General features: G+C 43.8%; 1 protein-coding gene across 2 annotated transcripts in view; it reads left to right on the plus strand.

Moving 5' to 3' along the window:
• The first annotated feature begins 6,074 nt into the window (after positions 1–6,074).
• The window catches only part of GPR156 (G protein-coupled receptor 156), a 122,899-nt gene continuing 105,726 nt past the window's right edge, over positions 6,075–23,247 (plus strand). For both annotated transcript variants that reach the window (XM_032150079.3, XM_032150080.3), the window contains exon 1: positions 6,075–6,268. The gene's annotated coding sequence lies outside the window, so the exon portion shown is untranslated. The remainder of the gene's footprint in view (positions 6,269–23,247) is intronic.

The following is a 23,247-nucleotide window of genomic DNA, read 5'->3' on the forward strand; positions in this document are numbered from 1 at the left end:
GGCTGGTATCGAACTCCTGACCTCAGGTGATCCACCTACCTCGGCCTCCCAAAGTGCTGGGATTACAGGCACGAGCCACCGCACCCAGCCTGTTTTTTTTTTTTTTTTTTTGAGACGGAGTCTTTCTCTGTCACCCAGGCTGAAGTGCAATGGCTTTCTGCAACCTCTACCTCCTGGGTTCAAGTGATTCTCCTGTCTCAGCCTAGTAGCTAGGACTACAGGCACCTGCCACTGTGTCTGGAATTGGTGGGTTCTTGGTCTCACTGACTTCAAGAATGAAGCCGCAGACCCTCGTGGTGAGTGTTACAGTTCTTAAAGGCGGCGTGTCTGGAGTTTGTTCCTTCTGATGTTCGGATGTGTTTGGAGTTTCTTCCTTCTGGTGGGTTCGTGGTCTCGCTGGCTCAGGAGTGAAGCTGCAGACCTTCGCGGTGAGTGTTACAGCTCTTAAGACGGCATGTCTGGAGTTGTTCTTTCCTCCCAGTGGGTTCGTGGTCTTGATGGTTTCAGGACTGAAGCTGCAGACCTTCACAGTGAGTGTTACAGCTCATAAAGGCAGTGTGGACCCAACGAGTGAGCAGCAGCAAGATTTATTGCAACAAGCGAAAGAACAAAGCTTTTACAGTGTGGAAGGGGACCCAAGTGGATTGCCACTGCTGGCTCTGGCAGCCTGCTTTTATTCCCTTATCTGGCCCCACCCATATCCTGCTGATTGGTCCATTTTACAGAGCCAATTGGTCTGTTTTACAGACAGCTGATTGGTTCATTTTGACAGGGTGCTGATTGGTGCATTTACAATCCCTGAGCTAGACACAAAAGTTCTCCATGTCCCCACTAGATTAGCTAGATACAGAGTGTTGATTGGTGTATTTACAAACGCTGAGCTAGACACAGAGTGCTGATTGGTGCATTTACAAACCTTGAGCTAGATACAGAATGCCGATTGGTGCAGTCACAATCCCTTAGCTAGAAATAAAGATTCTCCAAGTCCCCACCAGATTAGCTAGATACAGAGTGCCGATTGGTGCATCCACAAACCCTGAGCTAGACACGGTGCTGACTGGTGTGTTTACAAACCTTGAGCTAGATACAGAGTGCTGATTGGTGTATTTACAATCCCTTAGCTAGACATAAAGATTCTCCAAGACCCCACCAGACTCAGGAGCCCAGCTGGCTTCACCCAGTGGATCCCGCACTGGGGCCACAGGTGGAGCTGCCTGCCAGTCCTGTGCTGTGTGCCTGCACTCCTCAGCCCTTGGGTGGTCAATGTGACTGGGTGCCGTGGAGCAGGGGGCAGCGCTCGTTGAGCAGCCCACAGCAGAGTGGGGGTGGGGGTGGGGGGGAAGGCTCAGGCATGGCAGGCTGCAGGTCCTGAGCCCTGCCCCGCGGTGGGGCAGCTAAGGCCTGGTGAGAAATCGAGCACAGCAGCTGCTGGCCCAGGTGCTAAGTCCCTCACTGCCTGAGGCCAGTGGGGCCAGCTGGCTGGCTGCTCCAAGTGCGGGGCTGCAGAGCCCATGCCCACCTGGAACTCGAGCTGACCCGCAAGCGCCATGGGGGCACAGCTCGTTCCCGCCTGCGCCTCTCCCTCCACACCTCCCCACAAGCTGAGGGAGCTGGCTCCGGCCTTGGCCAGCCCAGAAAGGGGCTCCCACAGTGCAGCGGTGGGCTGAAGGGCTCCTCAAGTGCAGCCAGAGTGAGCGCCAAGGCCGAGGAGGCTCCGAGAGCGAGCGAGGGCTGTGAGGGCTGCCAGCACGCTGTCACCTCTCACCACCACACCTGGTTAATTTTTGTATTTTTAGTAGGGATGGGGTTTCACCATATTAGCCAGTCTGGTCTCGAACTCCTGACCTCAGGTGATCTGCCCACCTCAGCCTCCCAAAATGCTGGGATTACAGGTGTGAGCCACTGCACCTGGCCCACATTGTGAAATTCTTGTATTGTGTTATTCAGCTCTGTCAGACCCATTAGGTTCTTTTTCATACTGGCTATTTCATCCTTCAGCACCTGTCTTACTTTATTGTAATTCTTATTTTCCTTGGATTGGGTTTTGCCATCTTCCTGAATCTTGATGATCTCTTTGTTCCTATCCATATTTTGAATTCTATTTGTTATTCCAGCCAGTTCAGCCTGGTTAAGAACTCTTGCTGGAGAACTGGTGTGATTGTTTGGAGGACGTATGATACTCTGGCCATTTGAGTAACCGGAGTTCTTGCATTGTTTCTTTCTCATCTCTGTGTGTGGGTGTTCATTTGACTGCAACATAGATTGACTACAGTCAATAGACTTCTTTTTTGGATGTTTTCACTGTGCTGAGGCTTTCTATAGGGTCTTTATTTGAAGCTGACTTCTTGTCTCTGGTTTCAGAGGTGGGTATGTTAGTGAAATATTTTTCATGTTGAAGCTTTGGGGTGTGATCCTGCAGGTGACACTTAGGCTTACTGGTCAATTGGTAGACTCCTGCTCCTGTATATTTCTTCACAGTTGCAGCTGTGTTCCCTCTCAGTGCTCCAAAAGTGTGGGTTCCTCTCCCCCTTGAGTGCTGGCTGTAGTTCACGACTTAGCACCCCTGGACTGCCCACTGCAGCTCTGGAGTGATCTCAGTGTTTATGTTCCTTCCCCAGCTTAGAAGTAGCAGAGGCTCATCTTAGTAGGTGCTGTGGCCAAGAGTTGTTTGCTTGACTCCTGGGGGCTCTACCCCCAGAGAAATGCAGGTTACCAATTGCTCAGTGCAATCAGCACAAGATGGAGGGTTCGTGCTTTGGACCCAAGCCAGGGGGTTCCTTGTCTGGTGAGCAGTGTGGAACCCATGGGAGATGGAATGGCCTCCTTTCCTTGGGTCTACTACAGCTTGTTGGTATGGAAAAGGCACTTAGGGTCTTTGCTCCTTCTTTAGTCCAAGGGTGGCAAGGGGAATTCCACAGCAGAGGCAGTGGCTAAGACGCTTTCAGTTGCCCCTGGAGGCACTGTCCTGGGGGTCGCTGAGTTCGTATTGGCTGGATAGCTCTGGTGGGGAGTGGCTGGAGGCCGAGGCCTGCAGGACCTGCCCGATGAGGAGATATGGGAATGGGCACCCACGAAACAGTCTGGCCACTTTTCTATAGGGCTGCTCTGGTATGCTTAGGGCCTGCTCCAGTCCCTAGTCACCTCAGATTTTCCAGAACCTGGAGGTGTCACCAGTGAAGGTTGTGATGCAGCAAAGATGGCAGCCTGTCCCTCCCTCTGGGAGCTTTGTCCCAGGGAGGTATGGACCTGTTGCTGGCCCAAAGGCACCTGTAGGAAGTGGCTGAAGACCCTGGTTGGGAGATCCCAATGAAGAGGAACAGGATGGGGCACACTTAAAAAAGCAGTCTGGCCACATTTCTGTATAGTAGCTGTGCTGTGCTGGGGGTCCACTTCAGCTCCTGGTCACCTCAGACACTCCACAACCCAAAGGCTGGAAGAGCTAAGTCAGCCAAACAGCAAAGATGGCAGCCCATCCCTCCCTCTAAGAGTGCCATCCCAGGGGGAATTCAGATCTCTGTCACAGCTGAAGAGCTCAGGCGGGGTGGCTGGAGGCCCTGGTTGGGAGGTCACACCCAGTAAGTAGGAACGGAATTGGGCACCCACTTAAAGCAGCAGTCTGGCCACATTTTGGTAGAGCAGCTGTGCTGTGCTGGGGCATCCCTGCTGCCCCAGGTCATCTCAGACTCTCCAAACCCTGAAGGCTAGAACAGCTAAAGCTCCTGAACAGCAAAGATGTTGGCCTACCCCTCCCCTGGGAGCTCCTACTTAGGCAGGTGCTATGTCACTACTGGTAGCTGGGTGGAATTCCAAGCCAGTGGGTCTTGTCTTGTGTGAGGTGTTGTGGAAGTGGGCCCCGCGGGCTGTTGCTGCTCAGCCCTCTGGATTCAGCCTCTTTCCTAGGGGTATGAACGGGAGTCTAAACTCCCTCTTTGTGGGAGATGCAGCTACTTTTGCCAGAACGCCCAAGTATCTAAGGCTCCAGGGTCTCCACGCATGCCTCAGTGGCTGCTCTGCTGAGACTCCATGTAGCCCTGACTGCCAGACTGAAGGCCCTGCTGCTGGTAGACTAGATTCACAAGGAGATCTCCTGACACAAGGGTTGCAAAGATCTGTGGAAGAAGCATGGTTTCCGGGGTCGCTCATTCACTTACCACTTCCCTGGGGGGGGGAAGATCCCCTGGTTCCCTGTTGCTCCCAGGTGGGCTGTTGTCCTGTCTTGCTTTTCCTTGTTCTCTGCGGGTCAAGTTGTGTCCTTGATTAATCCCAATGTGAGTACCCAGATGTTTCAGTTGAAGGTGTTGTATCTACTCATCCCTTCTGTTCCTCTCCGTGACAGCCACGTACATTACCTGCTTCTGGTCAGCCATCATGGCCACTCCCCATCCTTATGAAAGTTTACACTATATTACAATTGCACAGGAAAAGTTACTTCAGGTTTGGGAGTGGGGCAGAGGATAGAGGATGTTGGCTTGTTTTGTCAAGAGAGTGACATTCTTAAGTCTATGTTGGTAGTGGGACAGATAGGAGGCAAGAAAATCAGTTAGGAAATTATTGAAACAATTCAGCCCCAGATAATCGAAGCTTATCAAGAGCAGCAGTGTGAGAATGCAGAGAAGTGGACAGTTGCCAGAAACATCTCAGAAGTAAACATGGCAGGCCTGGAAGATGAAAACCTTCAGTGCCTGGCAACTGAGGGGTTGGAAATACTCCAATCTGAGAAAAGAGAACACTGGGATTGGAGTTGGGGGCCAAGCTGGGAGAAATATTTCAATTTCTTGCAGAATATAGAGAGGGGTTGATGAGAATAACAGGCGAAGAGCCCAGGGGAATTCCCAGGTTTTAAAAAAAAAAAAAAAAAAAAGCACCACAGAGATCAGAAGGGCAAATCCTCAATCTAGAGCCATAGAAGTGAAGATTTGGCTCTAGACTCTGAAGTCAGCTCTCCTACGGAAAAAAGATGGAGCCAGGCCTTTTTAATTCAGGCAGCCCCCAGGGAGGACAGAGATGGTCCTCCTCAGTTTCTGCACGTTCCAAATGAAAGGGTCCGGCTGTGTAGAATGAGAGATCTGGAGAGTCTTGGTTAAAATCTCAGACATAATTCTTTCTCCTGAGAAACCAGCTTTTTGCTTAGTGCCTTGAGGAAAACCTTGTCTGTCCTTCTTTCTTCCTCTTGTTTTCCCCCTCAGTAGAATCCTGTGAAAAGAAGTCTTTGGGTACACAACGTGTAAAACAGTTAAGAATGTCGCCACTGTCTTGTCACAGTGGGGTCTGCGGACCTGGCCTCTCTCTTCCCGTCCTCTATAACCAAAGATTTCCTCTGGGCAGTTGTAAAAATGTGGAATGTCCTAATGCACATAAATAGGTCTGAGATTTTAAAATAAATGAAACAAATATAATATGGAAAGTCTAAGTGGATTCCCAGGACCATTTCCAGGTCTCCCCTCTATGTTTCTCCTTGAGGGTGTCTTAAACACAACATCTCACACATATTTTTAAGCGGAAGACAGTGGGCTGGGTGCGAACATCTTGTTTGTGGCCTCCTGTTAGCATTCTTGGAAAAAGAAACGTACTTGTCTTTCTGATTATAAAATAAGCAAAAACTCAACGTAAAGAATTTGGCAACCCCAGAGAGTATAAAATAAGAAAACTAATTGGTAACTCCGACCCCACTCCAGAAATAAAAATGCGCATTCGCGGGGAATCCTTCTAGTCTCCTTACCGAGGCCGGCTAGGGACCTGAACCTGAAGCTTCTCGCCCCGGGGTCAGCTCCTGCGGCAGCCGCTGGCTCGAGGCCCGGGAAGGGGCGCTGAAGGGAAGGCGCCCACCAGGAAAGGTCTCTGAGGAGACGGCCGGAGGCGGGGCCGCCCCAGGGGACTCGGCGGCGAAGCAAGGAGAAAGATCCGAGGAGCTGGAGGAGCCGTGAGGCGCGTGGAGTCTGCAAGGTCCTGGAGCCCTACCGGCCCTCGCGAGAGCGGGGTCGAGGCGCGCCACGCGGGCGGCGCCAGGGAGGGGCGGGCAGGCGTGGCTCAGCCAGTGCCCCGGCCAGAGGCGCCCGGCGCCCCGCGCACACCTCAGAGGCCGGCGCCGCCGTCCGGCCGCCTCCACGCCAGGCTCCCGGCGCGGCGATGGGCGCGGGCCCCTGTCTCTGCCCGGGCCCGCCCCTTCCCGCCCCTTCCAGCCCCGCGAACGCGCGAGACGCCGGGGGACCGTGGGCGTCCTGCACATAGCAGCGGGCTTGGCGCTTCTCGGCGGTCCGACACTGATGAGGTGAGCACAGCGACCTTAAGGATCCACAAAACTTCAAACACTTAATTATTAAGTGAAAGTGGAAAGGGGGAGGGGCTTTCTCTCCTTTTCAGAATCTGGGCAGTTTCTTTGGAACCGGTAAAGAAACTCTCTTAGAAACTTGAGGTGAGCACGGGTCACGCATCAGGGATGCGAGTGGCAATTTCAGTGGAAGACGGGAGAGTACTGTAATTTGGTGTGAAGATGGGGCCGTGGGTTTTCTGCTGAATAAGCGACGGCTGTGCTGAAAATGAGAGATCCCGGAACGGTTTCCCACCGCCTGTAGACTTTCCAGAGTCTCCTCACGCCGAATCTGCTTTGCAGGGCATGTTCATCCCCAGGGTGCAGAGTGGCGGGCACGATGGGCTCCCCCATGGGGATTGCAAAGTCCTGAAAAGGGACAATTGTATTGCACTGCGTCTGTAGAACTGCCTTGCTTCTGGGCATGAGGGAGTCACCTGGAAGCTGCAGTATTCTTGTACCCTGGCAAGCAGCCCTTTCCAAGTTAGCTCTGTCAGAAACTAGAGGCCTCTAGGTAGAACTCAAGGTATCCATGTACTCGTGAAGAATACAAACCTTGAGGTTTTTAAAATCGAATTTTGTTAAGATTTCAGGATAGAAATCTGGGAAGAGAAGTCGTGGCATGGCATAACTTACCCTTTGTTGGTTTTCTAAGTACATGCATGCTTGAATTAGAGGTAAATGATGTCCTAGCCTATCATGAAATGTCTTTCCTGGTGTAGTTCTTTAAACCAGAATATGGAGGATAACATTACATTTTTGCATCCTAGATAAAAGGGAAAGATTTTCAGATGGAGGTTACACAGCGGGAGAAATTGTTCATATAGTTGTATTAGGCAGCAAGGCCTGCAAAGAAAAACTTATTTTTCTCCACCAGTGGCTGAATTCTGCACAGTGTCTCCTCGCAGTCTGGGTAGCAGCCCGGCTTAAAAAAACAGTGCTTCTTTCATTGCTGCAGGTGGGGCAAATACGCTTGCGGTTAAATGGCTGAGGAAGCATTTGCTTATAGGTTAAGGCAATTTGAGTCTGGAGAATAAAGTGCTTTAGCAGGCTTTGCTTGAGTTAGGGGTCCCTTGTGAGGAATAGAGGTGGCTTTCTGGTCCCCATTTTGCCAGCCTAATTCCCCTTCAGGGACACTACTGTCTCTGGAATGTTCCCTCTGTTTTCCCTTCTCTTCCACCCCCAGCTTTTAGCTTCTTCCCATTCCCCAGTAAAGTCTAGAATTGAGCCTGGTCAGAGTCAAAGTTCTAATAGCCTGGGGATATAGAACTTCAAGACTTGTGAAGGCAGAAATGAGACCTAGGAGAGACCCAAGATGGGTGAGATGAAACAACTTCCAGCCTAGAAGGCTCTCAAAAGAGTGGAAAAATAATGATTGAGGGAAACAGATTCTCTGGAAAGGAGAATAGGTGCTTAAGTGTTTGTTTTCAGCTGAGGGTTTTAATATTTCCATTTTTGTTGTTTAACCATAAGGGAATTTCCATATAAGGTAGGAGGAGGATGAGGCCTTCTCTGAAAACTGCATCCTTCTCCCTGAATTTGCATTTTATTCCATTCTCATGTAGGTTTCAGAGATTAATTGGGGGAAGGGGGAGAGAGGAAAGAAGCCAGAGGCTCTGACATGCTGCAGAAACAGTGCAATGTGGACTGACTTGGGCTGCAAAGGTGGATTTGGGGGTTGAAAGGAATGTTCTACATTTAGTTAAAAAAAAAATCAGAGACTTTATTTTGCAAAGGTCTTGAGAATCAGAACATTCATGTTTAGTTGCTGATGAATTTTGCCTGATAAAGGATGCAAGTCACTATCTCACCTTTTTTCTCCAGTACTTTATTATGAAAAATTTTAGACATACAGAGATGTTATCTACCTCTCATTTTATAAACTTATTATCTTAAAACAAACTTGTTAATAAAAATCAGTGTTTAGAATCCACACATATGTGATCTGGTCCTGGACAGAGCTTGAATCAGAAGGTGTTTCAGATATAGATGTGTGAAGGATATTAACATTTTAAGAAAAAAAATATGGATCTTATTCTTCTGACTTTCCCATAAGAATCTTGAGCAGACCCCTTAACTGCCTTCTTTTTCCCATTCTTAAAATGTCAGTCAGTTGGATGATATTACTCTCCTGCTTAACACCCTCCAATGGCTTCCCCTCACACTGTGAATAACATTCAACTCTCCACCAGGGCTTGTGATTTGGTCTGGTGCCCTCATATTCTATGCCCATCCTCTTGCTTACTATCGTCCTTGCTCTTCCCTCTGCCTGAGCACTCTTCCTTCAGACACTGCCACTGCTTCTTTTCTCAGCTCATTCCAGTTTCTTTTCATACTCTCCAGAATGATGGCCACCTGATCTAAAACAGCCTGTGGTCACTCCCTGTCCTCTGACCCTGCTTTATCCTTCTTCATGGCACTTAGCACTCCCTGACACTATATAGTATATGTGTTTCCTTGTTAATTGGGCATATTCCCCACTCTAATGTAAACTCCATCAAGACAAGTAATTTTTTTGTCTTATTTATGGCTGTGTTCCTATTTGGTATATTATGAGCAATTAATAAATAACTGTTGGATTAATTAGGTAATTAAATTACACAAATAAAGCATTGACTCCCATAAGGGTGGCAGAACCCTTGGTAAAATACTAGAAGTCCTTTGAGGTAATTCGTAATTCAAGTTAATCAATATTTGATAGGTAAATGATGACCCTGGAGATCAGTGGCCTCTTTTATCCTCACAGCACTTCTCAGCTGAATCCTATGCTAATAGCTGGGCCAGTTTTGACAAACCCACATCCCAAACAAGACATAAAATAGTTCAGTCACAGAACTTTTCCTCACGTCTCTTTCTAGTCACCCCCACCATACAGAAGCAGCAAACCTTGTTCTGATTTCTAATATCATAGATTAGTGTTGCTGGTTCCTGAACTTCATATAACTGCAGTTACACAGTATGCACTCTTGTGTTTGGCTTCTTTTTGCCCTACACAATGTCTGTGATATTCATCTGTGCCATTGTGTGTATCAGTAGTTCATTTCTTTTTTTTCCAAGGTAGTATTCATTGTATGAATATTGACCATGTGTTTATCCGTTCTCTTGTTGATAGATACTTGGGTTGTTGCCAGCTTGTGGCAATTTTGAACAAAGCTGCTGTGAACCTATAAAGGGTCTGCCTCATCTTGAGTCTTCTCTACTTTATATGAAAATCTTCCTTGTGCCACCAATGCAGAGAGAAGTATGGTAAAGTTATGGGGGCTGTGACTGATATAGCAGCTTGCATGCACCCCAGCCAGTGCTCTCTCTAGACAGTTCTGCTGGGAGCTGACCTGCTTCCCACTTTAGAGGGAAAGCACTTGGAAAATGAGTGTCTAACAAATTAGCGAGCCCTCCAGTGCACTCTTAAGTGCTTTAAATCCTTGAAAGAGACACTGTAGAATGCCTGCTGCCATCACTGTTGTATTTCCCTCCTCCTCTCAGCTTCCCCATCCCAGCACAAGTTGACTCTTATCAGCTTCTGAGCATTATGCTACTGAGGGGTTTAAACATTCATGAGCAAGAGTCTTGTTCGGAGCCTGATAAAATATTTATGTGTTTCCATGGGGCATTGGTTTCCATCTAGACTTCTCAAGGCATTTTTCTGAGATGCATGTCATAATTGTGAAGAACTCAGACAGTGATCAATGATACAGCCCTGTGTTATTAAACCCCACCACACAGAGCACCTTGCTTTCTAGGGATGGAGAAGAATGAGCACACAGAAAAATTGACATTAATCATGTCTAGATCAAGAGAAAGACTACATGTACTGATAAAAATGGCTTGAGTAAAGAGGGGCCTGTTAATATAGTACCAACAAAGGTATGAATCCATAGAGGAGAGTGAAAAGAACTTGTTAAAATGAGAGGAATGCTGGGATGCATTCATTCCAAGTGGAAGAATGGGGGAATCAGCATTGTAAAATGCACAGTTCTTTTGACACTCATGTGGACAAGGCTCATATGAGACAACTGTGCTGAGTGCTATAATTATCACAACCTGCTATGAGAGGATGAGAGTAGAAGTGGAGGCTAGGCAGAGTTTCCAAGTAGAGCCAGAGAGCTGTTCCGGGAGGAGTCAACATTTCCCTTCAAGGAAGAAGTGGCTTTGAGTCAGGTTCTGAAGGAGGTGTGCCTCTTTGACTGGTAGCTGCGTTGTGGAAGGGCCTTTCCAGAGAGACAGAATAACATGATTGAGTGAGGGCCAAGTGCTGGTGTGAGTAAGGAGAGAAGGTGGGTGGATGGGGGTCAGGGCAGGGTTGCAGCAAGACATAAAGCAGGAGAGCTAAAGGCCAGCTTATGAAGGCCACAGGGGGATAGACTTCAGTCTGTTTGCTGGAGGGCCATGTAACTTTTGGCCAGAGATTGGGTTACATTTTGAGCAGTTCCTGGGAAGTATATCCACCCTAGGCAAGGCCTTGAGGTATGTTTATGTCCAAGGCATTTCCAGAATATTCTGGTGTGTCCAGAACACTATAAAGACTCTACATGGTCTACTCTAAGAGAGGTAAAACAGAGGAGGTCACATACACTCTGTATACTCCTAGGACTGACCAGAAACAGGCCTCACCAGGCACATTTCTGCCCCCAGCACACAAACACTCAGAATATTCCGAGTCAGATTGAATTTACAGCATCCTCTAGTCTTCTTCATGACCACTTTGCCTCAGCTGGGGAAGTTGCAATGATCTAAGTATCCCCTTATCACCTGAACCCAAATCTGGTCCAGTATACCTCAGACATGGGTTGCCAGGCAACTGAGGGCTAAGTGATGCGGCTGGCCAATCATCCCCACAAAGCCCAGGTCTGCTTTGACCAGGCCATCAGGCTATGACCAGAGAGGCAACTCGGGGGGTTGAGGTCATGCAGACTGATGACCTGTAGACACAACTGCCAGGCCCCTTCCATATGTCCTCTTCCTTTGGGTTGCAGATTCCTATTCAAAAATGCCTCAGGATGTTGATTTTTTAACCCATAATAAAAATAGTGAAGGAGGGAGGAGTGTTAAACATGTCAGTCATCTATACCTTATGTTGTCATTGGGAAGAAATAACGGTGGAAACGATCGTCACAGGAAAGTCAGTCTTCAGTCTTGCAATGAGGAGCTTTGCATATGTAGAGATTAGCTAGAAAGCTCTGGAGTTCTGATGGTGAGAAGGGATTTCTTGGGTCAAGGATAGGAAAGGGCAAGGGAGGACCTTCGTGATTCTGCCCAGGGTTTTGCTGGTTGGAATTGCTCTTCTGCTGCCATGGATAGCATGGGGTTTCAGTGACTGAAAACACCCAGGAAAGTATGCTCTGGGTCTTCATGTTGCCATCTGCCTACACTGAAATGTCAGACCATCAGTCAGCACTGCCAGCTCTCCATCTTGATTTTCTAAGAGTTTTTGAGAAAACCTTGAAAGGGAAGGCAGAAGTGGATGTCTTAATTAGGGAAATGCCAAGGTCCTAAAGGTGTGGTCTAGGTTGAAGGTGTGGTAAGGGCCTGAAGGCATTGGTCTGGCAGTACTTCAGACCAACAAAGTCTTTCTTGGCTCTTATCTAAAATATTCCTGATTTTCTGTGTGAGGTGGAATCTCTCAAGTGCTGCATTAATCAGTCTTTTGGCTGAACAGGTAAATAGGGTGCATGCTTAATTGAGTGTCTTTTCTTTTTTTAAAGTTTCAGCTTTTGTTTTACATTAAGAGGATACATGTGTAGGATTGTTACATGGGTAAATTGGACCCAGGCATAAGCACAGTACCCAACAGGTAGTTTTTCAACCCATGCCCCCTCCCTCCCTTCCCCCTGTAGTAGTCTGCAGTATCTATCTTTCCTGCGTTTATGTCCATGTGTGCTCAGTGTTTAGCTCCCACTTATAAGTGAGAACATATGGTATTTTGTTTTCTGTTCCTGCATTAATTCACTTAGGATAGGCCTCCAACTGCATCCACGTTGCTGCAAAGGACATGATTTCAATATTTTTTATCCTGTGGTGTTTATGTAGCACATTTTCTTCATCCAATACACTGTTGATGAGTGCCTAGGTTGATTCCGCATCTTTGCTATTGTGAATAGTGCTGTGATGCACATATGCAAGCATGTGTATTTATGGTGGAATGATTTATATTTCTTTGAATATATACCCAGTAATGAGATTGCTGGGTCGAAGGTAGCTCTGTATTTAAGTTTTTTGAGAAATCTCCAAACTGCTTTCCATAGTGGTTGAACTAATTTACATTCCCACCAACAATGTATAAATGTTCCCTTTTCTTCACAGCCTTGCCAGCATCTGTTGTTTTTTGACTTTTTAATAATAGCCATTCTTACTGGTGTGAGATGTTATCTTATTGTGGTTTTATTTGCATTTCTCTGATGATTAGTGATGCTGAGCATGTTTTCATGTCTGTTGGCCACACTTGTATGCCTTCTTTTAAGAAGTGTCTTTTCATGTCTTCTGCCCACTTTTTAATGGAGTTATTTGATTTTTGCTTGTTGATTTAAGTTTCTTATATATTCTGGATATTAGACCTTTGTCAGATGCATAGTTTGTGAATATTTTCTCCCATTCTGTAGGTTGTTTACTCTTTTGATGGTTTCTCTTGCTGTGCAGAAGATCTTTAGTTTAATTAGGTCTCACTTGTCAATTTTTGTTTTTGTTGCAGTTCTTTCTGGAGACTTGGCCATAAATTCTTTGCCAAGGCCAATGTTGATAAGGGTATTTCCTAGGTTTTCTTCTACGATTTTTATAGTTCGAGGTCTTATGTTTAAATCTTTAATCCATTTTTAGTTAGTTTTTGTATATGGTGAAAGGTAGGGTCTAGTTTCATTCTTCTGCATATGGCTACTGGTTATCCCAGCACCATTTAGGGAGTCCTTTCTCCATTGCTTGTTTTTGTCAGCCATGTTGTAGGCGTGCAGCCTTATTTCTGAATTTTCTATTATGTTCTATTAGTCTATGTGTCTGTTTTTGTACCAGTACCACGCTGTTTTGGCTACTCTAGCAAATTCTTTGGAATTAATGAAAATAGGGACACAATTTATGAAGATCTCTGGGATGTAGCCAAAGCAATGTTAAGAGGAAAGTTTATAGCCATAAATGCCTTCATCAGGAAGCTAGAAAGATTTCACATTAACAATGTAACTTTGCATTTAAAGGAACTATGAAAAAAGGACAAACCAACCCCAACTCTAGCAGAAGAAAAGAAATAACTAAAATTAAAGAAAAACTTAATGAAATCGAGATGCCAAAATACATGTGAAAGATCAGTGAAACCAAGAATAGGCTATTTGAAAAAATAAATAAGATTGATAGACTGCTAGCTAGGTTAACAAAGTGGGAGGAGACAGAGAGAGAGAGAGAGAGGATCCATATAAGTAATAAGTACAATAGAAATAACAAAGATGACATTACAACTGATCCTACAGAAACACAAAAGATCCTTGGAGAAAACTATGAACAACTCTATGCACACAAATTAGAAAATCTGGAAGAAATCAATCAATTCCTGGAAACAATCTCCCAAGATTGAATCAGAGAGATTGAAGTCCTGAATAGACCAACATCAAACTCTGAAATTGAATCAGTAAAACAAACAAACAAACGAACTAAAAAACCCTACCAACCATAAAAAGCCCTGGACCAGATAGATTCACAGCCACATTCTATGAGACATACAAAGAAGAACTAGTACCAATCCTACTAAAACTTACAGAAAATAGAGGAGCAGGGACTCCTCCCTAATTCATCCCATGAAGCCAGCATCAGCCTAATACCCAAATCTGGCAGAGATATGATGAAGAGATATGATTTTTGTGTCTATGTTCAGACCAATATCCCTGATGAACATAGACACAAAAATCCTCAACAAAATACTAGCAAACCAAATTTAGCAGAACATCAAAAAGTTAATTCACCATGATCAAGCAGGCATTATTCCTGGGATGCATGGTTGGTTCAACATACACAAATCAATACTGAGTCACCATATAAACAGAATTAAAAGCAAAAACTGTATGATCATCTGTGTCATCTCAATAAACACAGAAAAAGCTTTTGATAAAATCCAACATCTCTTCATGATAAAAACTCTCAACAAACTAGACATCGAAGGAACATACCTCAAAATAATAAGGGCCATCCCTGATAAACCTACAGCTAACATCATACTGAATGGGCAAAAGCTGGAACCATTCCCCTTGAGAACTGGAACAAGGCAAGGATGCCCACTCTCACCACTGCTATTCAAGGTAGTGCTAGAAGTCCCAGCCAGCACAGTCTGGCAAGAGAAAGAAATAAAAGGCATTCAAATAAGAAAAGAAGAAGTTGAACTATCTCCCTTTGCTGACGATATAATTCTATACTTAGAAAACCCCAAAGACTCTTCCAAAAGGCTACTAGAATTGAAAAACAATTTTAGCAAGGTTTCAGGATACAAAATCGATGTACAAAAATCAGTAGCATTTCTAAACACCAATAACGTCCAGGCTGAGAGTCGAATCAAGAACATGATCCCATTTACGACAGCTGCAAAGAAAATGAAATACCTAGGAATATAGCAAACCAAAAAGGTGAAAGAGCTCTGCAAGGAGAACTACAATACATTGCTGAAAAAAAAATTAGAAACAACACAAATGGAAAAATATCCCATGTTCATGGATTAGAAGGATCAGTATCATTAAAATGGTCATACTGCCCAAAGCAATGTATACATTCAATGCTATTCCTATCAAACTACTAATATCAGTCTTTACAGAATTAGAAAAAACTATTCTAAAACTCATATGGAACCCAAAAAGAGCCTGAATAGCCAAAGCAAGCCTGAGCAAAAAAAAAAACAAAGCCGGAGCATCATACTACCTGAGTGCCTTTTCTGAACAGATATTTCAATGATTCTGTGATTGTTCATGAGCCAGTGATGGCTGCCTGCTTTTGGATGCTGCTAGGATAAATGCAGAAGATCAGAGTAAAGAGGGAGGGGGAAGCATAACAGCAGGAGAGAGGAAAAGGGAAGAGAGTGGTGACGTGCTGAGATTGCAGAGGTTGTGGGTACCCAGTTATCTGCAAGTGAGAAACAGGGATAAAAGAAGATCAAATAACTACCTATGGGAATTTTACATGCAAATATTGCTGACTTCCAAGGCAGCTTTGAGGAGAAAGGAAGGGAGGAGACACAAAGGCAGCTGTCACAGACAATCCGAGGAATATTAATAAAAACTTGACACATGAAAACACATGGCCATATCACAACAGCCTGGGTCCCAGCAAGGATGTCTGTTCAAACCCCTCTTTCACATTTCCATATATTCATTCATAGTATTAGGTATTTTGCAAGACATTCATTTGCACTTGCAAAGATACACAAATGCAGAGTACTTAAAAGGGTAAACTATCCTAAAATATTAGTGGTGAGATTATAAATGATTATTTGTATTTTTTCAACTTATCTATGTTTTCCATGATTGTTTTAAGAAGTGTGAATTTCTATGATAATCAGAAAAACATTAAGGGGAAAGGGGGTTAAGTAGGGAGATAGAGAAAGAGGCATGGGGTGGGGAGAGAGGATTGTAGAAAAGAAAAATATGTTGGAAGATGAATGAACAATTTTAAAACTTAATGTTTCACAGATTGCTAGCTTGTGCATATTTTTCTTTATTATTGAATATCATATGTTTATCACCCTCAGAAGTTCTGGAAGTACTGATTGGCATGAAACTGAATTGCAAATACTGAGCTAAGTATCACACCTCCAAGAACATTGCCTTGGCCAATGCCATTCTGTGTGTGACATGTGGCTTCCAGTGGTGCTCAAAGTATTTTCCACCAAAGGCTAATACAGAACACTTCAAACCTGGGCAGCAGCATCTCTCCCACAGAGTTTAATATTTATACTTGTAGCCACGGGGCTGGCTTTGTGCTTCTCATCTCTGAAGTATGGAACAGGAGCCAACAAAGGCTGTCAATAGTTGGAATAGTGGGATTTTCAAAGACAAAAGCGTGAGTTATTCTCGTCCACGTGTTTACTGGCTGCTCACTGGCTCAGGCAGCCCCTTGGGAAGCTCTGTGGCTGAGGCTTTAAATAGATGTAGTTTCTGTTTCACAGACACTGACCTTTTCTAGAGGCACTGTTGATTCTGGGCTTTAATTGGCTTCTGTTGAGTGACACAAGGTGAACCCCTCTTCAGAAGCAGAAGCTTCTATCTGCTATTAACCACCAGGATCAATTCAAAGCAAATGCCAGAGGACCACATACCTCACTGAACTCTGGGGACTGGGGTTACTTGTAGTTATAAGTCTCAATAAATAATATTTATATTTTAACTTTTGCATTTTTAAGTTATAAAAGCAATACACACTCATTGTAACAAGTCTAGTAAGATAGCAGTATATAAAGAAAATATGGCCAGGCGCAGTGGCTCACCCCATAGTCCCAGTACTTTGGGAGGCCGAGATAGGTGGATCACTTGAGGTCAGGAGTTCAAGACCAGCCTGGCCAACATGGTGAAACCCCATGTCTACTAAAAATTAGGCCAGGCGCAGTGGCTCACTCCTGCAATCCCAGCACTTTGGGAGGCTGAGGCGGGGGGATCACAAGGTCAGGAGTTCAAGACCAGCCTGGCCAAGATGGTGAAACCCTGCCTGTACTAAAAATACAAAAATTAGCTTAGCACGGTGGCAGGCACCTGTAATCCCAGCTACTTGGGAGGCTGAGGCTGGAGAATCACTTGAACCCGGGGGTCAGAGGTTCCAGTGAGCCAAGATCCTGCCACTGCACTCCAGCCTGGGCAACAGAGTGAGACTCCATCTCAAAAAAAAAAAAAAAAAATTGGCCAGGTATGGTGGGTCATGCCTGTAATCCTGGCACTTTGGGAGGCCGAGGTGGGTGGATCACCTGAGGTCAGGAGTTCGAGACCAGCCTGACCAACAAGGTGAAATCCCATCTCTACCAAAAATACAAAAATTAGCTGGACGTGGTGGCAGGTGCCTGTAGTCCCAGCTGCTCGGGAGGCTGAGACAGGAGAATTGCTTGAACCAGGGAGGCGGAGGTTGCAGTGAGCCAAGATCGCACCACTGCACTACAGCCTGAGTGATGGAGCGAGACTCTGTCTCAAAAAAAAAAAAAAAAAAATTAGTCAAGTGTGGTGGCGTGCACCTGTAATCCCAGTTACTTGAGAGGGTGAGGCAGGAGAATAGCTCAAAATAGCTTGAACCCAGGAGGCAGAGGTTGCAGTGAGCCGAGGTTGTGCCACTGCACCCCAGCTTGGGCTACCGGGGGAGACTCCATCTCGAAAAAAAAAAAGAGAAAGAAAATATAACTAATCTCCACCTTCTCTCACTCCCATCTTTCTGACAAAACCACTATTTAAAGTGCCCAGGCTGGGCGTGCGGGCTGACATCTGTAATCCGAGCACTTTAGGAGGCAGAGGCAGGAGGATAGCTTGAGTCCAGGAGTTCAAAACCAGCCTGGACAACATAGTGAAACTCCGTCTCTATGAAAAAAAAAAAAAAAAAGAAAAAGTAGCCAGGTGGGGTGGTGTGTCATCCTAGCTACTTGGGAGGATGAGGTGGGAGGATCGCTTGAACCCAGGAGGTTGAGGCTGCAGTGAGCCGTGATCATGACACTGCACTCCAGCTTGAGGAACAGAGTGAGACCCTGTCTCAAAAAAAAAGTTTCATGTGTATTCACATGTCATGATCGCAGCTCACTGCAGCCTCAACATCTCCAGCTCAAGACATCCTCCCACCTCAGCCTGCCAAGTAACTGGGACCACAGGCACATGCCACCACACCCGTCTGATTTTTAAACATTTTTGTAGAAACGAGGCCTCACTGTGTTGCCCAGGCTGATCTTGAATTCCTAGGCTCAAGTGATCCTCCCACCTCAGCCTCCCAAAGTGCTGGGATCATAGGTATGAGCCACTGCACTCAGCCCCTTCACTCCTTTTCTATGTTCAAACACACATATGAGTGTGTAGACTTATTTTCTATTGTATGTGAAAATGGAATCATATAATATGTTATTGTTATTTCTTTCATTTTATTTAGTACATATTATGTACGTTATTCTAGATTAACACATATAATTGATCCAATTTATTATTTTTAATAGCTACCTAATATTCCATCATAGGAGGTTCCATAATTTCTTCCCATTCATTACTTCCCCATTGATAGATATGCATGTTTTTCTTCCAACTTTTTTTACACAACAACTTATGCCACAATAAACATTCTACATTTATTCCTATACTTTGGGTTTTATTTCCATAGGAGAGATTCCCAAAATTGGCATTTTTGGGTCAAAGGGAATACACAATTTTAATTCTCACTGTAGGTCTCCTTTATAGCAGTTGTTTCTCTCCTCCTTTTGTCTTTCTCTCCCCTCTCCCACCACATTTCGCCAGCAGGGCCTGTGTATTTAAGAAGGAAAGCCTGCAGTGAGAACTCCTCTGTGCCAAGTGTGGATTATATCAGCTCAGTAGGGAACGGAGTCTGCAGTGCCTCAGTTACATTGTGTCTCTCTTGCTTTTGGTTGGCCAGACTGTTCACAATTCCCCTTGCTGATTTATTCCATGCTGTGGAATTATACATGGTCTTCATCCGTGGCAGGAGCATCTGAGGGGTGGCTTTTTGGGAGGGGTGTCCTTTCAGAAAGAATAGGCTCAGTTACTGTACTTTCTCACAAAGCTATGTCTGTTATGTTTTTTTGTTATGCCCTTTCTTTAATAGTTGGATTGAAAAAGGTTCTTCGATTCCCATCCCGGTCTTCTGTCTTCATTTTGAGGACTTGGGATTTGGGGAGTTCTATGAGTATATAATCAATCAACTGTAACTGATTATTTGACATGAGGATAATTAGTTAAGAAGGTAGGGCTCTTGGAGCTTAAGGATCAGTGCCAAGCAACAGATGTGAACGTTTTTAAACAAATAGTTTTAACAAACCCGGTATTAGGAGCAAGCCTCCCAGGAGTACTAAGCTTTCATTTTTAATTTTGCCCTTGCTGGGATGTAAAACTTCAGTCTAGTCTACCAGACTAGAGAGGAGTTGGATTCTCCACCACACCAGGGCTGGAGAGGAGAAAATGTCAGAGAAGCATTAAGGGAAGCTGGTAAGTACAAATAAGTGAAATAAATATAAACAGTGAACTGACAAAATAGCAAAAAGTGAATGAAATTTGAAAATCCATAGCTGAAGATTATTGTGTAACCAATGGTCCTGTGAGTTAGTGGACACTTTATAAAAATCTGTGATCTCTAAAACATATTAGATACCCCAGTGTGAATCTGTGTTCAGAATACAAACATTAGCTAAGCAAGAGAAAGAAATGATAAGTCCTGTTGGCAGATGTTTTGCTATTGACTTCTATAACATATGCTGCAATTTTTACTCAGCAGCTTTGGAATGGATTTCTATGTCCTAGGTTGAAAACTAAACTAAAAGAAAAACAGAATAGAAGTTACTGCACTTAATTTCTAAGGAGAAAATTTTAACTTTAGTTTGTGCATGTATATGCCTGCAAAATAAGCATTACCCTTTATGTTAATACAAACTTCACGTGAACGTTTAATTTTCAAATATGCACTGACCAGTAATAATGATGGGAAAATTAGATTCTATAGTAGGTTTATGTTTTATAACTTAGGGATTCTATAATGTATCTTAGTTGGTCTCATAGTTAATAGTAAGGATAGTAATATCTTATACAGTTTGCACTGTCGTCTGAGTGAAGATTATCTATAAACAGTTTGTTCTTGTTAGAAAAATTTTAAGGCTAAACCTATTATAAGACATTAAGCATCTGATTTTGGCTATAATGGACTATCTGATAGTAGATTTGTACTCCTATACAGGACATCTAGAAAAGCTGAGTTTTAAAAATCTATTTGAAGGCATAGAAGACCTAATAAGGCAGCTGGGACTTGAGAGCTAAGACCTCAGAAAGAAGAGAAACTCATTGAGTGTTCCATATTCTAGGCTACTTTTTCCATCTAGACACTTACCATTTTTAAATAGCACATGAGGAGAACCCAAACAATAAGCAGCTGCTAAAATCAGAGAAGCCAGGCAGATTATTCCACAGTCTGATAGGGCTGGGGAGGAAAAAAACATTGAATTCAAGGAAACCAAATGATTCAGGACATGAGAAACCATGATCATGGACAGAAAAGAGGCCCAGAAAAATCAACTCAATAGTCTAAGCAATTTTCCTTCCAAGTCATTCACTGATTTATAAGTAGCACAGACCAAGAGATTATAAAAATCCAAACACAAAGAAGGTGCTAAAAAGCTGAGAAGCTAATCAGAGCTACTTGCAATCTTATTACACTAGGAAGATAAAAATTATTATAAAATGTGAAGCCCACCAATGTGGTATGGCCTGAAAAACACCGTAAGCTTTCAGTTGGAACTGCTGATGAGTTATGCCCGACCAGTTAAAGGAAACCAGAAATAGACCTGGTCAAATAAAATATTGAAGTCCATTTCCTGATCAACTTAGTCACTGATTAGATTAAAGTAATCTGTTCTTATTTTAACACCCTAGCAGAAGCCTTCTCCATATTCTTTGGAGAAGAAAAAATGATCCGGAACGTGTATATTTTTCGTACATGGTTTCTGGTATTCAGCAAAGCAAAACAAAACAAAAACAGGCATACCAAGATATAGTTTCCAGAATATGGTACAAACAGAGAGAACCCAAACTTCCTGAGTTGAGAAGACAGAGCTCCCCAGGTCTGGGGAGACCAGGGCAACTAGAGTTTGTAGGACAGAGTATTGGAGAGGAGAGAGCTGCAGAGAGAACTCCAGAGTTCCTCATAGGGTACACCTCAAGTATAAAGCTGAGTACTGAGCAGCACATGCATGTAAGGAAACTACCTGGAATAAAGAAAGAACTACCCAAAAGGATTAGAAGAAATAGTGCTCATTGTTCACACAGGGCTGGGAATTGTGCCTATTCCCACCAGCTAGACTTGAAGAGCTCATAATTCATGGAAGGCTGGGTAGTATACTCTGAAAGACCATGCCTTAGTAGTGGGAAGTAGCCCCAGATTGAGCACTGCACTGATCCTAACAAATCTTTTAAAAAGACCCAAAAGGAACAAATTGTTCCAGTTAATTTGACTGCATCCCAGAACAAAGCTCAAAACTATTTAGAGGTATTTGGAATAGCAGTATTAGTAATATTGCAGAGGGAAGAATATTGCCAGGGATAAAGAAAATCATTTCATAATGATAAAGGCGTTGATTCATCAGAAAGACATAACAGTACTAAACATTTATGCATCTAATAACAGAACTTCAAAATACATAAATGAGAAATCGATAGTGTTCCAAGGAGAAATAGACAAATCCATAATTGTAGTCCAAAATTTCATTAACCTTCTCTCAGTAACTGATAAAATAACAGAAAATAATTAAGTATATAAAAGAAGATAAAAATACAATCAACTAACTTGACCTCATTGATCTTTATAAGGTACTCTATCCAGCTACAGCAAATACATATTCCTCTCAAGTGTACATGGAACATTTATCCAGTTAGACCATATTCTGAACCATAAAACAAGACTCAATAAATTTAAAAGGATTTTAGTTATATAAGGTGTGTTCTTGATCACAATGGAATTAATTAAGAAATCAGTAACAAAAATTCTCAAATATTTGGTAACTAAATAACATCCTTCAGAATAACTCATGAGTCAAAGGAGAAATCAAAAGGAAAATTAGGGCCAAGTGGAGTGACTCGCATCTATATTCCTAACACTTTGGGAAGCTGAGACAGGAGGATTGCTTGAGGTCAGGAGTTCAAGATCAGCCTGGGCAACAGAGTGAGATCCTATCTTTACAAAAAATAGAAAAAAAATTAGCTAGGCATGGTGGTGTGCACTCATAATCCCAGCTACTCAGCTGGAGGATTGCTTTAGCCTAAGAGTTTGAGGTTGCAGTGAGCTATGATCATGCCACTGCATTCCAGCCTGGGCAGTAGAGTGAGACCCTGTCTCTAAAAAAATTATTTTTAATAAAAAATAAAGGGAAATGAGAAAATATTTGGGGCTGAAAGTAAAAACTCATGTATCAAAAACAGTACTTAGGTGGAATTTTATAGTATTATAAGCTTATAAGGTGGGGCAGAGTGGCTTACGCTGGTAATGCCAACACTGTAGGAAGTCGAGACAGGCAGATTGCTTGAAATCAGGAGTTCGGGACCAGCTTTCACAACATGGCAAAACCCTGTTTCTATAAAAAATACAGAAAATTAGCTGGGTATGGTGGCACGTGCCTGTAGTCCCAGCTACTTGATGGGGGCTGAGGCAGGAGGATCACTTGAGCCCAGGATTTCGAGGCTGCAGTGAGCTGAGATCACACCACTGCACTCCACTCCAGCCTGGATAACAAAGTGAGACCCTGTCCCCCCACACCCCAGCAAAAAAAAAGCTTATAAGAAGAAAGGTCTCAGATCAGTGTCCTCAGCTTTCATCTTAAGAAACTAAAACAGAAAAAGAGCAAATGAAATTCAAAATAAGCAGAAGAAAGAAAATAAGAAATATTAAAGCAGAAATCAATAAACTAGATTTTGAAAAGTAGAGAAAATCAATGAAAGCAAATGCTGTTTCATTGAGAATATTAATAAAATTGATTAACCTCTTGACAGAAAACAAGAGGAGGAAAAAGAGAGGAGATACAATTTACCAATATCGGAATGAGAGAGGTGACGTCACTACAAATTCTACAGATATTAATGGATAATAAGGGAGCATTATAGCTTTTCTCCAATAATTCCATCAACTTATTAATAGATGAAATGAACAAATTCCTTGAAAGACACAAGCTACCAAAGTTCACTGAAGAGGTAGTAGAGAATGTAAAAGCCCAGATCTATTATAGACAGTCTCAAAAGTTAGAAATAGAAGAGAACTTC

Source organism: Hylobates moloch, unplaced genomic scaffold, assembly GCF_009828535.3.
Source record: "Hylobates moloch isolate HMO894 unplaced genomic scaffold, HMol_V3 SCAFFOLD_4, whole genome shotgun sequence".
Lineage (NCBI taxonomy): Eukaryota > Metazoa > Chordata > Mammalia > Primates > Hylobatidae > Hylobates > Hylobates moloch.